The sequence below is a fragment of the Motacilla alba genome, chromosome 4 (genome assembly GCF_015832195.1).
Source record: "Motacilla alba alba isolate MOTALB_02 chromosome 4, Motacilla_alba_V1.0_pri, whole genome shotgun sequence".
Classification (NCBI taxonomy): Eukaryota; Metazoa; Chordata; class Aves; order Passeriformes; family Motacillidae; genus Motacilla; species Motacilla alba.
In genome coordinates this window covers 69,405,572-69,421,912 of record NC_052019.1, presented here as the reverse complement: position 1 = coordinate 69,421,912, position 16,341 = coordinate 69,405,572, and the positions used below count along the sequence as shown (strand labels likewise).

The 16,341-nt window shown below is 51.2% G+C and overlaps 1 long non-coding RNA gene across 2 annotated transcripts in view; it reads right to left on the bottom strand.

The window, feature by feature from the left end:
* Positions 1–807: 807 nt before the first annotated feature.
* Positions 808–16,341, bottom strand: part of LOC119700972 — a 29,593-nt gene continuing 14,059 nt past the window's right edge. For both annotated transcript variants that reach the window (XR_005256961.1, XR_005256962.1), the window contains exons 3-6: positions 15,333–15,524; positions 9,765–9,912; positions 7,735–7,970; positions 808–6,985 (exon numbers count right to left, since the gene is read on the bottom strand). This is a non-coding gene — a long non-coding RNA (uncharacterized LOC119700972). The remainder of the gene's footprint in view (positions 6,986–7,734; positions 7,971–9,764; positions 9,913–15,332; positions 15,525–16,341) is intronic.

Below are 16,341 nucleotides of genomic sequence, written 5' to 3'. Positions count from 1 at the left end.
TTCGCGCCCGGTGCTGCCGCTGTCGGCCGGGGTCCCGAGCGGAGCTGCCTCTCCCCCGCGGGCGGGGCGCGGGTCCGGGACCGGAGGACCGAGACCAGATTTGGGTTGGGATCGGCACCGGGAGCGCCACGTGCAGGAGGAGCTGCTCCAGGCGGGTGCCGGAGCTGAGTCCAGTGCTGCCGCTCCCGCTGCGGCCGCGGGGAGCCGGGGCTCTGCCAGTGCCGCCCCCGGGGTCCTGTGCCGAGCCTGAGGCGCGGGGCTGGGCTCTGCCCGCGGCCCCGAACACGGGGTTCAGGCTTGGCTCTGAGCCCTGAAACCGTCCCGGGCCGAGCCCCAAACGCGGCACCGGGGCCCCGCCGCCAGCCCCAGAGGCAGGGCCGGGTCGCCGGTTCTGAGCTCTGCACGGGGCTGGGTGAGCCCGGCGCTGGGCTGTGCCCAAGGCAGCCCCAGAGCTGAGCGGCTGCGGCTGACGCTGGGCTGAATGAGCCTGGGTCGTGCCCCAAAGCACGGGATCCGGGCTTGACCGAAGCCCTCCGAACGCAGCCCTCGGCCTCTCTTGGTGACGCCCGAGAACCGATCGAGGGAGTCTGGTTCTGAGCTCCCAAAGCACAGCCCAGCGTCTCCGTGAGCCCGAAGCCGCAGGGCTCGGTCTCAGTCCCGAGCCCCCAGGGGCAGCGCTGGGTCTCTCCGTGAGCCCCAGAGCTGACCCGGTGTGCCTGAGCCCCAGCCGGCGGCTCTGCCCCAGCAGCGGGACCGGGAGGGGGGGGGCTCAGAGCCGTTTCCCGGCTCCTGAGGCAAAGCGTAGGCAGCAGGAGGATCTCAACACCGATCACAACTTGCTTTTACGTCAGCTTCAGTCGGGACTTCTCATTTCTTCCAATTTCAACTTGGTTACTTCATCAGAAGTGGCTCAGGAACGGCTTCTCCCTGTGCTGCACGGCTCTGGGGCTGTCCGTGGCACAGGGAACCCCAAGCCAGAGTGCTGCTTCCTGGGCAATCTGGGCTTGGCCCGTTCCATAAAACACCACCATCAAACTTAGCAATGCCACGCAACCTTTTTTCCATTAAACACGGCGCCAGAGAGCCCCAAGCCTTGAACTTAGGAAGGAGCACATCCCGTAGAGCAGTCGGCTCCCCGGCAGCAGCACCAGCCAGGAGGGGCCTGCAGCCCCGGCTGTGCAGCTGCCCCAGCTGCTTCTGGTCAGGAGAAGCAAAAGATAGGGAAGCAAGAAAAACTAAAAACAGACAGGAAAGCAGTGAGGGTGAGAGAAGGGAAAAACCCCCACAGCAGAAAAGAAGTGTTTTAGAAAGGGGAAAGAAAGGGGTGAACAAACAGTAAAAAGAGAGAAAAAGTGAAATAAATGAATAACATCAATGAGCCGCTGCCACGGAACGGCTCCCAGCACTCCCAGCCGCAGGCAGGCAGCGCCTCCGTGCCAGCTCTGCTCTGGAGATGGCTCCTGCGCTCCTGGGGCCAGTTCTCCTTTCCTCTGCAGACACTGCAGCATCCCGACCAGCTCTTCACTGAACTGCCAGCTCCAGCTCCACCCTGGGGGAAACAGAGGGGAAAAGGGTCTCTGCCAAGGTGCGGAGCGGCAGGAAAGCAGAGCCTGCAGCCCAGGGATCTGCTCTGAGGGAACAGCTGCTCTCCAGGGGCTCAGCGCAGCGCTTGGATCTTCACCGCTCCAGATCCGCTCAGCAGGACTCTCCCCAGGCACACTGCTGAGCTACTCAAAGCCAATTAGTGCCTCAGCAATTAGCAATTCCAACAGAGCGGACACGTAATCCCCTGGAAGGGGCAGCCCCCAGTCTGGGCCCCGCTCAGGTTCTTTTCCGGCTGTTTTCCAAGGAATATGCACACTGCAGGATGAAAGCAGGACTCCTGAGGGAGATGGGTCACCCTGGTGCTCCAGGTCTGGCTGCACAGCACCCATGGCACTCTGAGAAAGATCCAGCTTTCCATTTGTCAAGCACTTGGTAAATGTTCTCCAGGTATTTGTGGCTGTCTCTCCTCAAATATATTCCTGAAGACGACTGTGCTTTGGGGCTTCTTTAACTGCGTTCAGTGGAGTTACCAATACACCCACCCACCTGTCCTCCTGCCTCTTCTTTTCCTTGGAAATGATCTCGAGCATGGGATTTTTCCATCTCAGTATCCCGGTGAGATCAGGATCTGCTTTGGCTCTTTGATTTGATGTCTTGGGAATGAGCTTCCACCTCCAGTCGGTCACACGGGATCTGCTTTCTCAGCAGGGCTGTTCAGGGCCATTTCTCTTGGATTGTGTGTATCGCTTTTCCTTGTCCATCCCAGAAATTTTCATGCTCGCCCTGAATAAAAAGTGACAGGAAGCGCTGGGATGTGTTGTGAGCGCCCCTTTGGGAGACGCCCCATTCCAGCAGTATTTCTCTGTGACCCTCAGCCATCCTGGGGGGACCCTTACGGGGAGGAGGGGACAGTGCCCACCATGTGGCACCTTCAGTTCTTCTTAGCAGCTCACGGAAGGGGCCCAAGCGTTCTGCATGAGCAAACACCTCCGGGAGGCTCGGGGCAGAGCCGGGTGCTCTGTGCCCTGTGGCTGTAGGAGGCTGCGGCTGTAGGAGGCTGCGGCTGGGGTCAGGATTGCTCTCTGCCCAAGGAACGAGCTCAGATGGCTCCAGGATCGAGGAGGCCTTGGCACTGCTCTCCCTTGCTCTGCAGCTGCACCGCTGAGGAAGCCAGGCAGAACCAAACCTCAGCCCGAGGTAAAAGCCCTCAAGAAGGGCAGAGTCACCTTTGCTGCTTCAGGGCAGCATTTGCAGTAAACTGAACCAATGAGGGTTGGCATAATTTTGGGAGCTGCTGGCTGCAGGGTGTGTGACAGCTCTGCTTTCTGCGTTAATTCAGCTGCCTTCAGAGTGCAGAAAGACTGAAGGAATGATTGCCTCAGGATTACTGGGTCTGTCTCATTTCTGGCAAAGGCTACTAAAGTTGTTGTGGGGCTTTTCAAAATCTTAAATTTGTTTATGACCAACAGTGCAGCAGAAAACATCTTTCTCCTACAGGTTTATCCGTTTTTTAAGCTATTCAATCTGATATTTCATCTTGTTCTTCTTTGCCCCTTCCATAAGTGGGAGGCAAAACAGAGAATTCCTTTCTTTAGGGTTCTTTGGGAACACCCTAACGCACGAGTACAACCAGCAGAGATAAATCCAAAAGTCAGCCTGGGGCTCACCTACTTTTTCAAGGATCCATGACAAATGCCCAAGTGTCATTTGTTTCCTGCTCTGCTATCATAAGCTTTCTTTCATCATCTTTATGGCCTGTGCCAGCAGAATTGAGCCTGTCCAGAAAATAAATGCAGTGCAGCACAAGAAACGCTCCAGAGGTGGTGAAGTTAAACAGAATGTGGAATGCTGGAGGTTCAGTTCTGTAGAACCAGCACGAACAGGAACAGCAGTTTGCCCGAGTGCTCTTTGTGCAGCACCAGCTTTTCTGCAGGGAGGCGGAAGGGCCGGGAACGCCCTCGTGTCTCAGGTGTGAATCTGGGCACGTTCCCTGGCAAGCACCACTAAGCCCAGCTCCTGTATTCTGGCCAGGGCACACACGAGCAGTCAGTGTCTGTTCTGTGTCTCCTCACAGTCACTGGGAAATGTCTCTTCTTATTTAAAGCCAAAATGTTCTCACCTGGCCACCGGAAGTTTTGTCCCGGCACGGAAATGCAGTGAAATCCAAGTGTAAGCAGTGCCCAAGCCCCTTGCAGGGAATGTACGTGGCAGCTTTAGGATTGCACAAGGAGAGGGAGAGGGCATTTGCATCTCGGGTGGAAGGGATCCTCAGGTGGCTCTTTGATGGCTGCTGTCATCCCAGCACAGAGAACTGATCAGAGCAGCTTTAATGCCGGCAGTACCTCTGAACAGCCCCTGCATGTGCACATTAAAATGCTCTCCCTTTAGGGCAGTCTGGCCCCCGACCAACCTTCCAGTGGCCGTGAGGATAAACTGCGATGCAAACTGTGCTACACAACACAAAGGCTGAGAGCAACACTCCCGTCTGCAGAATTCCTGATTTGTGCTTGCGGCCATCTGGTGTTGCTGTCCCTGGCAGCAGCGACCTTCCTCTGCTCCCTCTCGGGGTTTCATTCCCTTACCTCTTTGGTGGCCACACTGGCATTTCAATGCTGCCTTCTGGCTCTTCCCTCCTTTTCCTTTTTTCCTCTTTATTTCTCTCCATATGGAAGTGTGCTGGAACAGAAATGTCCATCCAGCAGCATACCTGCTCCTGGAGACATAACACAGTCTCACTCACCCACCTCTCTCAGCGTGGGCGAGCAGCCTCTGCTCCAAGGAGCTGTGGAGAACGAGCGCTTGGTCCCTTAGGAAGCACGGAGTGATCAGCTCCAGGGACAGGAAATACAGACAAATGCCACGGTCAGCCCTGAGCAGGAGGATTCAGAGCCAGTGGCCTAGAGCCTGCCACAATTCCATCTGTAATTGCAATGTAATTGTGGTGTGACAGTGCAGGGCTGGAGTTCAGAGAGCTCAGCCACGCCGCCGGGGCTGGGGACGTTACTGAGGGGCTTTTGTGCCAGTCTGATGTGCCTGAGCAGCATCAGGAACTCAAAGGAAATTTTACAGAAATGTTTTCAGATGGATTGCTCCAAAAGGGGGACAAAAGATTGAAAAAGAGTTCTGTTGAATTCCTCTCAGAAACTCCAGACCCACTGGTTCAGCTGTGGAAGGGATGGCTATGATGCACCATGGAAAGAGACAAAACCAGAAAGGTGAAAAGGTCTGTCTCCCATCCTTCCCTGAACGCGCTCCAAGGACGAAGTTTCAGACAATGAAATAATGAAGGACTGGTTCCTACCTCTGGAGTTCAGTCCCACATTTTGTCCAAGTGCTGAGTGGGATGAGTGGCAGTGCTGTGCAGTCCTCATCACAGGAGACTCCCCCTGGAAAGCTGCCACGCACCAGGTGGCACCGGCCACACCATCTGCAGAAGCCAGGTCCGGCACAGAGCTGCTCTGGAAAAGGAATCACCCCTGAGCCCAGGAGACGGGAGCTGCCTGAGCAGTCCTGCCGTGCGTGGGCTCCTGCCTCGGTGGGTGCATTCCCGGCCTTGTGCTGCAGGGGACTGGGCAGCTCTCCGTTTGGATGGGTGCCACTGCAGACACTGGGGTAACTGTGTCACGCGCTCATCAATATGTGGTACTGCATCCAGATCCCTGGAATGCAAGCACTGGCATAGATATTCTGTTTTACAGGAGGGGAACTATGTCCTGAAGTCAGACAAACACCTAAAAATGAGACTATGAGCAAAAAAAAAGAGGAAGCACTGCCGTTACTGTCAGTAATACAGAACACGAGGATATGCACCTCACCTGTCAGCATCTAAAGGTCAGAGCATTTCCATCCTGGAAGTGCTTCCAAGATGGATCCTCTGAGGATTTATAGAAGCATGCAGAAGCAAAATACAAGCTAAACATATTTGGGGTGAAAGGACAAAAGAAGGAACTAAGACAATTATTCAAGTTGAGCCTCATCTCGTGTCAGTTCTGGGTCTTAGGCAGATCTGGAGAAGCCCCATTTCTGCTGCAGTCGCAGCAGAGACTCATCCCCAGACTTCTGAGTTATTCCTGTTCTGCTGGAAGCTGACATTCCTCTGACAACCAGCTCCTACCTGCTCTATGCTCGTGGCTTTTCAGTTTCCCATCTTAGGGACACAGACCAGAGCAATGCTCTTTTTTTTTCCTGGCTTGTGTTCTTTGTTGATTTGTGAAAACATCTCTCGGGATGGTTGATAACTTTTGGCTTTGTATTGCAGGCACAGTTTTTCTCCTGAATCGGCTCCTCCAAAGCCTGAAAGATTCACCTTTTTTTTTCCGTCACTTGCCAACATAACGGAGGTTGCCTTCCTGCTACTCAGTTAGATTTCTGCCATGTTGGATAGACAGGAATAAAAAGGAAAGAAAGCAGAAAGAGCCCCCAAAACTGCCACCATTTCCCATTTTTGGCACTTCACATTGCAGTGTAATCATTACCCATAGCTCCCATCGTGCAACACCTAAAATCTGAGGTTCATCTAAGCTCCACTGAATGACAATTAGAAACAGGGAGTTTAATTTTAATGCAATTTTAGGATTGAGACATAAGCTGAACTTCCATCTATCTGATTGTTTTGAAGTTCCCTGATGCATGAGCCTTGACTTTTCACGTGACATGAAGAGCTGTCATTGATCTTTACTTCTTTATTTTGCCCTTCAGCCAGTTAGGCACTATTCCAGCTCCAAATTCCACAACTGCAGCTTTTTGCCATAATTTCAGGTCAACAAAATTATACTGCAGCCTCTGACTGTTTAGTAGAGGTTATTACATGAAATGAATGACACAAGTGCACAGGCAGAGTGAGATAAAGGCCAATCAAAGCGTTTAATCTACAACTTTTCCCCTTTTACAAATCATCTTGGAAGAATGCAATCACCCTGCACAGCAGCTCACTTGCCTCTCAGCTTCTGCCCCATCAAACAGCGCTGTGTCCCTTGAAGTCTCTTCCAGTTTCTTCCACTTTTCACTCTTCCTTCCTTCCCCCTTTGTCTGTTAGATCAGCACCCTTCTTGCTCCCTCACTCTCCCTGACAGACTCCTGCCTGCAGCTGTGGCAGAGCCTGCTTTGTGCTGTAGCTCCTGTGATCTCTTTTGGTGCCCAGGGTGTCAGCCTGTTTCTGAAGAGACACATCTGATGAAAGCGAAGATCTCGGCTCACTGAATTCCGCATGTACGCGACTCAAACTCTGTCTCTGGAGGGACTGGGAGCCAGACCTTCCTCTCCTTTTTTCCTTTCCTGTGCACGAAGGGATGTGGGTGCTGACTCCCGGAGATGGGGAGAGAGGGAAGGTTTACAGCAGAGCAAAGAAAAGTAAGGTGGGAGGAGGAGACTTTTCCTGTCCCACCGTGGCTGGACCCTGTAGAGAGCGCTTGCTGTCAAAGCATTTCCATCTCCCATGAGTCTGAAAATACACAACCCAGAAAAGTGCCTGTGATTTACCTCTAAATGTGGCAAAATATTTTACATACAGGGCAAAAGCGCGTCTGCTCCTTTTATTGCAAAGAAAAAAGCAGCGTGACCAGATGAAATGCTCAGGCACCAGATGAGAGCAGACAGAGGCAATAAAAAGAGAAATGAAGAAGGTGTTTGACTGTGCTCTGAGGAGGGGTGAATGGTGTCTCTGGAATCTCTTCCCACCTCCCCGTGCCCAGGCTGGTGCCAAGCAGCCCTGTCTGTAATCGCTGCCTCGCGCTTGCTGAGCAGCTCCAGACAGAGCAGCAGGGAAGCGGCCTCTGTGAAACCCCTCCGGTGGCCGAGCAAGGCCCAGGGCTGAGGTCTCCAACAGGGCTTCAACCGCTGCAGAAGGAATCACAGCGCATTAAGGCTGATCCCAGGACAGGCAGCACACACCCATAAGGTCAGCCATGTGCCAGCCTCTCCCGAGTGCAGCCAGATGAGAGGCACAGGAAAAGGTCACGGGCTTTGTGCAGAGTAAGAGATTTTCTGGGCCCAAGATCATGGGATGGTTCAGACTCAGCCCCTGCACAGCGCATGGTCAGTGACCCCACCCTGTGGCCCTGGAGTCCATCCAGGGACCTCGAGTTGAAAGGATGCAACGGGGCACCGAGCCCTGCTCTGGAGTGCCTCAGAAATGGGCAGTCAGACTCTGCCTTTAGAGGGGTGTTTTGGGGATAGAATGGGTATTGTTACCTCCTGCTGAATCAATCCAGAAAGTTTTGAAGCTCCCCTTGTCTGTCTTGAGACAGCCAAATACCGCAGGGAACATGCAGGAGCGACTTGATGTGTTCAGGCCTTGCTGAAAAGGAAGAGCCCTGGGAACCAGGAGTGCTGATTGTTCACAGGAGCACCAGGACTCACTGCAGAATTGATCTGTCCTTCCTGAGATCAGTCTGCGAGTGGGGACACATCATCCTCAGGAGGACATCCTGCCCAAGGAGAGGGAAAAGGAAAAGGGATTTTCCTGAATGGCTACTCTAAGTTTCAACAAAAGCATGATCATATAAAAGGAGCGATACCAAGAGAGGAGGGAACGTTCTGGGGGGAAAAAAGAGGAGATAGTGCATTCCAGGCCAGACTGTCAGAACGGACTTGGCCACCAAGCTCAGCTGCCCCTGCAGCAGTTGAATTTGCTGGATAAAATCTTCTGTGCAGGAAAAAGCTCTTCACACAGACTTCTGATAGAGCTTGTGTTTTGCTAAGGAAAATCCCCCAGACCTTGCCATAGGAACTGCACATACATTATACACGTATTCCCTAAACCTATTTCAGACCAACACGGGAGAGCAGCGAGTTTGGAACCTGAAGTATCAAAAGAGAGCAATCTGCACAGGCAGCCTGCTGCACAGTGACACTGCACAGCCCGGGGATGGCCCAGCTGCAAGTGCCCCGACGCTGCTGAATCTGGGTGTGAACTCAAACCCAACCCAACAGTCAGGACTTGCCTTTTGAATTCCTCCTCTCAGGAATGCATCCATTCATCACGTCTAGGTTGTGACAACAGATTTTCATATTAAGGAAGCACTTGCTTCCTTACAGGGGTTATAGTAAAAAGATTAATTTGGGGTACTTTTAAAATATTTGTATTATCACACAGTGATTTATTATCCCATACATTCATTACTGATGCCAAAAGGCAGAGAAGAGATTGATGAAGAATTAGATGGGTCCAGCAGAATCCAGTGACTGCATTTCCAAGTCCCACTTGAAGGTTATGCCTGTTGACATTAATCCACCTGATTTGATCTAGCGTGGAATTTTGGCTCTGTGCAGCAGCAAAGCCCTCGGCAGGTGCAGGTTTTACCCCGTTGTGCAGCAGCACCTCAGTTGAGACGAGGTTGTTGTAACAGGAGCTCGTGTTTGCTGCTGCCTGTGAGAGCCCAGCCCGCATCCCGAGGCTCCAGGGACGCACAGGAGCTGGATTTGCCTGGGCAGCTCTTCTGGAACAGCGCTGTGCCAAAGGCGGGGGCTTGCCAGAGCTCTGGAATGCACTTCCATGGGTCAGCAAGAAGAAAGGAGGGCTTTACAGACCAGGTGCCCAAAAGGGCTCCTGATTGTGGGGAACTAATGCGAGGTAACCGCACGGGAGCTTCACAGAACGTGTTTGTCCCAGCCTGGGGCTGAGCGCTCCCTCATCCTCCGGGCTCCTGCCATGACTCATTCCCATTCCAAGAGCCAGGGCAGCAGACGGTGCCTCAGTGACCCTGCAGTGACCTGCTGGCTGGGCAAGGGAGCAGCAGCCCCAAGAGGAGCTGCCCCTCCTGACACTGGCCAGGGCTGCACCAAGCACAGGCACGGCCTCAGACAGAGCTCCCCCAGGACAGGCCAGGAGCTGTGGCAGGAGCCACCTCTTGACTCAGGCACTGGGAGCCAGTGCTGGGAGCAAACAGCAATTCATGTAATGCATTATTTATCACCCAGGGAGAATTTGTACTGACAGACGCTAACCTAGCTCATACTGCACTGCTTTTTTCCTTTTCCACAAGGACTGAGGCAAATCTAAATCTGGTTCAGCTGCCAGATGTGAAGAGGAGCTCCGAAATGCTGGCTTTGTGCACGGGCTTGCTCACAGGCTGCAGGCTGTGCATGGGCTCTGAGCTCACTTCAGGGCTCTGCTCACTGCTTCCCTACAAACATCCCAGCTTCTCAAAGTGTCACTGCAGCAGTCAGAACGTCTCAGTCAATCAGTAAACGCAAGCTGAGAAATAAACATCCGTACTCACGATTGCAGAAGGGGCTCGGGGCATGTTCTGATTGCCTGAGGAACTTAGAAACTCTTGGTACATCTCCCGTTCCTGGCAGGGATCTCAGAAATGAGGAATCGCTCTTCACAAGTCATTGACAGGAGCAGGGCTTTCCTTTGGCAGGTCTCTGAAGTAAAGCAGAAGTCAGGTTTGGTGGGAAGCAGTTTCTGTGATTTAGAAAGCAACATTTAATATTGAAGCAGAACATGAAACTCCTTGTGTTTGTTGAGCTGTCAGACAGAAAAACTCTGCTGAAGCAGAAGATTTTGATCATTCAGTAGCACCTTTGATGCTTCTAGAGGAGAACGTATCTTGAAACGACAGCTTAGATGTTCTACATCTAATATTCAGGAACATTTTTATATAAAAAGATGTAAAAATCAAAGATCCCTTAGTAACCACTGAAAGCATTTGACATTTTTCATTAATTCTCCAATTTTTTTAAAATAACTCAACCAGTCATGAATTCTATCCAGAAGGAATGTTTTCTGGTGTCTGTAAATAGCACTTCAGCGCACAGCAGCGCTTAAAGAGTTTCCAGCAGCCTTGAAACATGGTAATCTTTTTTCCCCAGATATTAAGATAAATACATACTGAAGTATTTATCAGTATATTTGTGTGCGTGCTGCTGTGCCAGATTTAACAGGCATTCAGCAGCCAGACACAGCTCATTTTGTGACTTCACACCTCCACCTAAAGCAGGGAATCTCATTTGACCTCACTCCTGTCTAATGCAGTTATATCCTAATGGTGTCAAAATGTCCTAATGGAAGCAAAACTTGGACAAGTAGGAGAGGAAAACAAATGAAGACATTCTTTGAAATGCCCCTGTAGGACGAGGGCAGCAGTTCAGCTCCCTGAGAGTTCCTTGCCGTGGGAGGCGTTATGAGGGAGGCATTTGTTGGGCTGTGTCTCACCTGGAGCTCTGTGAGCAATCTGTAACTCAGAACAAAACCCCCCAGCCCAGGAAGGTGATTGCAGTGACCTGTGCTGGTAAGAGGGTAGTTTCACATCAGCATCCAGTTCCGTGCCACAAGCCAGGAGGACACGCCACACCAATCCCAAAACTGAAAATCTCCACTGGCAGGAAAAGGTGCTCCGTGCTGCAAAAAAATTCCCTTGTCAAATGGCTCCTGCTGAAAGGAGGCCAGGAAGATTCAATGCAGTGTAAACAGAGCATGAGCTGGGAGCCCCTCACTGCGGGTTTGATTTACCTGAATGGGTTCCAGGGAAAAAGAATAGCACGCAACACAGTGCATGGATACATCAGCCTGCTGCCCTTAGCACATCTTGCATGGAGGAATTAAAAACAACCCCTTGCAAATTGTGCAGCAGGAGTTTTGTACTGGAGGAGTTCAAGTGCAGTTTCACACACTTTTATAACCCTTGCTGTCCCGGTAGCTACAATCTGACAGCACTAAGCCAAATAAAGATGAGGAGAATTTGAGTCCTTGTTTGGTTTCCAAGGTGGGCCTTCTGTGTGCAGAGTTGTCGGGAACTGGGCTGCTGCTGCTTGGTGGTGAGCTGATGTGACCAGAGCAGACAAAAAATATCCTCCAAAAATAACTTTTCCTGTCTGTTTCTAGCACCTGCCACCCGGGGATGCTCAGCCTTGGTGGCTCATTGTGGTCAGACACAGAAAATGTCTCCTTCCCCCCTCCCCTCTCTTTCATCAGTGTGGCTGCACTGACTTTGTGATTTCTGAGCTGGACAGAGAGGAGTGAGGGAAGAGCCATTCCCAGGAGTACAATTCCAGTTTAAGTGTGGGCTCCTGTCCAGCCGCTTACCCACGAGAGCTCCGTGAGAGTCACGGATACTCAAGGTGGGAATCCAGGTGGAACCGTGCTGCCCCTCTGTGAATGTGCCTCCTGAGAGGAGAGAAAACAAACCCAAAGCCCTGAGAGCCTTAGAAAAGCATTCCCACCGTGACATCATCTTTTAGATAAGATAAATCATAGCCTATCTTTGTGCAAATTGACCTGTAAGTTCCTGGCAGCAAATCAATAGCATACAAATGAAAAATAACAAGGCAATAACACCGCTGTGTATGATCCAGGCCCCGATGAAAGCCTGGGGAAGGATCAATGTGATAAAGATTCAGCACTGCTGCTCTCTCACAAAGGAATGGCAGAGTAACAGACTGATTTCATGAGGCAGCTGTAAAACACACCAAACCCACCTGCCACGAGATGGAAGGAAAATCCCAAATATAGAACACTTCCTTGTTGGTTTGTCTGTTTCCTCTCCCTCAGACTTCCATTAATTTGAACTGGAATTCAAGGGAGCAATTTTTTTGTCGTCGTTTGGAGGAAGAGCAAGGAAGGGAGAGAATCATCCATTTATGCTTAGCCCAAGAAGCTCAAAGACAAAAACTCACTTGCACTCCACAGGAACGTGAAAAGGGGAGGTTTTCCCCCAGCACCTCCGTGCACTTTGTTTATCTTTGATTTTGGTATCAGTTTTAATTGGCGGGGGCGCGCAGCATACGAGAGACAGCCGTGCTTAGGGGGACGGCCCACGGGTGGCGCCTCCCCGCAGGCTCACAGGGAATCATTTTCAGTGCCAGCTGCGGGGCTGGCTGGTGCACGGGGCAGCAGAGTCACCCCGAGGCCAAGTACTGCCAGGTGACTGAGCAATCGGTGCCAGTGGTGTTTATTCCTCCCTGCCCATTTGCAACCCGCTCTGTGCACAAGCAGCACAGCAGAGACTTCCCAAGGCAGGCAGTTCAAGGAGAGGGGATGAAGGCAGAACTGAGGGAGAAGAGGCAAACCCACTGAGGACACCAGCTCTGCAAACAGCCCTGCCCATCCAGCCTGTGCTCCTGCCAGAACAAGCTGAGCGGCTGCCCCAGGCATTGCTCTCAGGATCTACCCACAACCCCTTACTGGGCAGGATTTCATAAATGAGAGCATGAAAAGATGATGGCAGGTTGTGCCAGAATTCCCAGAACTATGTGAAATGACTTCCACAACCAATGCAATGTGGCACACAGCAGCCACCCTTCGATCCCTCTTAGATTTTCATTCTGGATTACCAAGGGCAGGGTGAAAATAAAAAGCCTTTCCTGAAAGGCAACCAAAAGCCAAGGTGTTCGAATCCCAGTTAATGTTCAGAGCTTTATCACAATTTCATATGAATAACAATTTCACACAAATAAGTTCCTAGCACAGAAACTTCCGCAATTGCTTCAGGGTGCATTTCAAGTCATTTACCTCCATATGGGCGCATTGCTCTAAGAACTTTAAGACTTACCTCAATCCACAGTTTGTGGTTACAAGGACAGAGCAGAGATCCTCAGGCAGCTTCAGCCCCAAGACAGGCCACCACCTATGGGGTGACAGGGGACAGTCCCCTCCTGATCCCATAAAACCAGAGCACTGAAGTTACTGTGGCCTTCCGAGTAAAGGGTGGAAGTCTCACTGGATGCGATGGCTTCAGCTCCTGTGGCACATCAGCCGAGGGAGCTGTTGGAAAGTGCTGCTGGAAGGCTCTCTCTGTCAGGGTGTGGTCCCATCTTAACTCTGGGCATTTTTAGCAAACTCTGCTTGCATGGAGTTTTTTACCCTTTACAGTGTCTGCCTCTCTGTCTTTTAAACAGCATTTGTTGCAAATCAGAACCAGCTCAGAACTGAAAAATCTCACTTTGGGGATTATCTAAAAAAACCAATCAAAATTCTTTCTAGAAATAAGATGAAGTTTTTCAGACAGCTGCAGCTCCCACCTGTTCGCAGCATTTAGGGAAAGAAACTCGGAGGCATTTTTCCCAGATGTGCCAAAGTGATTTCTGCATTATTCAGTCCTTCTGTTCTCCCTTAGCATGTGTCACTGTCAAACCTGAAGGGATAAGTCTAAGGAGATGCTCTCCTGAGCCCACAGACCGGTCCCTTCTCCATGCAGGCTGGGAAACCGAGCCCATGGCAGTGTCAGGAATACACTGAGACCCCCGGGGAGGAGGAGGAGGAGGAGGAGGAGGAGGAGGAGGAGGAGGAGGAGGAGGAGGAGGAGGAGGAGGAGGAGGAGGAGGAGGAGGAGGAGGAGGAGGGAGGAGGAGGAGGAGGAGGAGGAGGAGGAGCAGCAGCAGCAGCAGCAGCAGCAGCAGCAGCAGCAGCAGCAGCAGCAGCAGCAGCAGCAGCAGCAGCAGCAGCAGCAGCAGCAGCAGCAGCAGCAGCAGCAGCAGCAGCAGCTTGTTCCCATCCCCTGCTGGGCAGCAATGCACCCATCACAGCGCCAGCAGCAGCCTCTGCTGAGGCCTGTGCCAGCCCCTGCTGTCCCTCAGGGCCCCCTTCCCGCAGGGACATCTGCCCCAGCGCCTCTGGAAGCAGGCTGGGCTCGGAGGAATCCGCTGGCACCGGCTTCGGGCAGCAACGCTTGGCTGGAGCTCGGCCTGTGGAGCAGAGGGATTGGTGCCTTTGCTCTGCTGCAAACGTGGGGAGGGAACGGGCATTGGTGTCCCTTTGCCTTCCTCCTGCTGGCAGCCCCTCCCAGCACAGACACGGATGCAGCACCGCTGCTTCCTGCCCCTGGACCTGAAACAGGGAAAGGAGAGAGGCTGCAGGCTAGATAAGGAAAAGCCTTCCAGTGGTAGTGGCTCGGTTTCCATTGTAAAAAGGCAGGAAAAGATATCCTGCAAATACTCTCTTCTACAGCCAGGGCTGCTTATTACCTTGAATGCTAAATCAGAGCCATATATATTTTCAAAGACCAAAACCCAACTCTCTTCCTGTGCCATAAAGCTAAACAGAATCCTGCTTTCTGTTTCCAAGCAGGCTGGTAAATCACACAAAGTGGTTTTTTACTGGTTTTTAGCTGCTGTCCCTTGTTTCGTATGACTCGTGGGCCCTGCGAGCAGCCTCAGCTCAATGACACAGGCAGTAAAACATACACAGCCCTCGCTGAGAAGAAACACAAATAATTTTGAAATTTCCTATAGGATTTGTAATCATCAGAACCTGATTTCTACAGCTGAGGTATCCCAGACCTCAGGTATCCCATTTCAGGAGCCACAACGCTTTAATTCAAGTGGAACAGTTTCTTAATCTTGATTTTTTGTGCTCAGGTGTTTATATTAAGAGCCTACTTAGTCATAATGTGAAGCAAAACAGGATAATTCCAATCAAACATCTGAACTCAAGGAAAGTCAGAGAGGAGGGAAAAAAAAAAAGACATGTCAAAGCCAACAGGGAGTGAAATATTTGTAATCAGTCCTCAGCCTTCCTGGTTTTAGGAGAGGACACAAAAACACAAGGGTAAAAATACACCACGGGTAAGCAAACAGCTGCCTGCTCTAGTCAAACACCGTGGAAGGAAACATTTCCTTGCTTCATGGTGTGCCTTCCTTTCCACCGTTAAAGTCTGGATCTCTGGAAACACCACATGGAGATCTGCTGGTCAAAGTGCTTTCAAAGTAGAACCCACACTACTGTCCTAAAATGAAATACAGCTTCTTCAACCTTTTGTGTAAGAAAAATGGGAATATGTTGGTTGGCTCTTCAGACCGCTACCCTTAGAAAGGAACGGTCACACCCTGAACACAGAACTGACAGTTACCCTGTGGAATATTTTCCCGAGGTGGGAGGGGACCATCCTGGGCTGCAGCCGTCAGTCACCGAGTGCTGCCCGAATCAGGAGTCTCACCAGAGCAGAAGTGCTGGATCTGTGGAGAGCTGGCAGCCCCAGGGTGAGCCAAAGGCAGCCAGCTCCATGTGGAATAGCACTCGTCAGCCTCACCGTTCTGAGGAGCTGAAAGGAAAAAAGGTCATGTTTAGATTAAGAAAATGGAGAAGGGAAGGGCAAGGGAAGATGTTTTCTGAAACCATTTTCTATTTTGCCCTCAAGCACAGGTGAAAGAAAAGTGCTGTGTAAAAGCCACCGTGTTAAATGAAGCCCCAGAAAGAGCTGAAGGCTGTGCCTCCCTTCCTTGAATTTATTGCCAGAGTTATTCCGAGTGCAGACACTTAATCCCCAATGTAAACCTGCAGGCAGCATTATTTATCTTTAGCAAGACCCGAAGGCTAATGCAATTCAAACTGGGATTTTTGTCTTTTCATCGTGCGGGGTGGGAAGGAAAGATGGATTCAATTGCATTCTGCAGGTATCAATATGGAGTTTAAGGAGGGGCTGGGATTCCTCGGAATGACTCAAGTGCACATTTGCTGTCTCCAGTGAAAGGAAGCTTGGAGTTTACAATGGAAAATGACAGAAATGCAACCCCATTGTGTTGGGTCTGTGGCATTTGGACTTGTTTCTGTGAGGCACCTAAAGGAGGCACTTCTTCACAGCAGGATGGGAAGCTACAGCTGAAAGAACCAGGTGTACATGAGCAGAGCAGAGGCCTTTCCTGCCTAAGGGGGATTTTATGCCACAAACAAATGTTCATGGTCATAATGACAATGACTCTGCATTCCTTCTCAGTTATCACATTCGATAGTTTTCATCCTTCTTAATGAAAAAACTATTAATAAGAATTAAACTGGCCTCTAGAGCATTTCATCACTGCTTTCAGGAAAATGGATCAAGGGCTGCTTCTCATTATTTCTCCAAACTGAGAAGAACACAT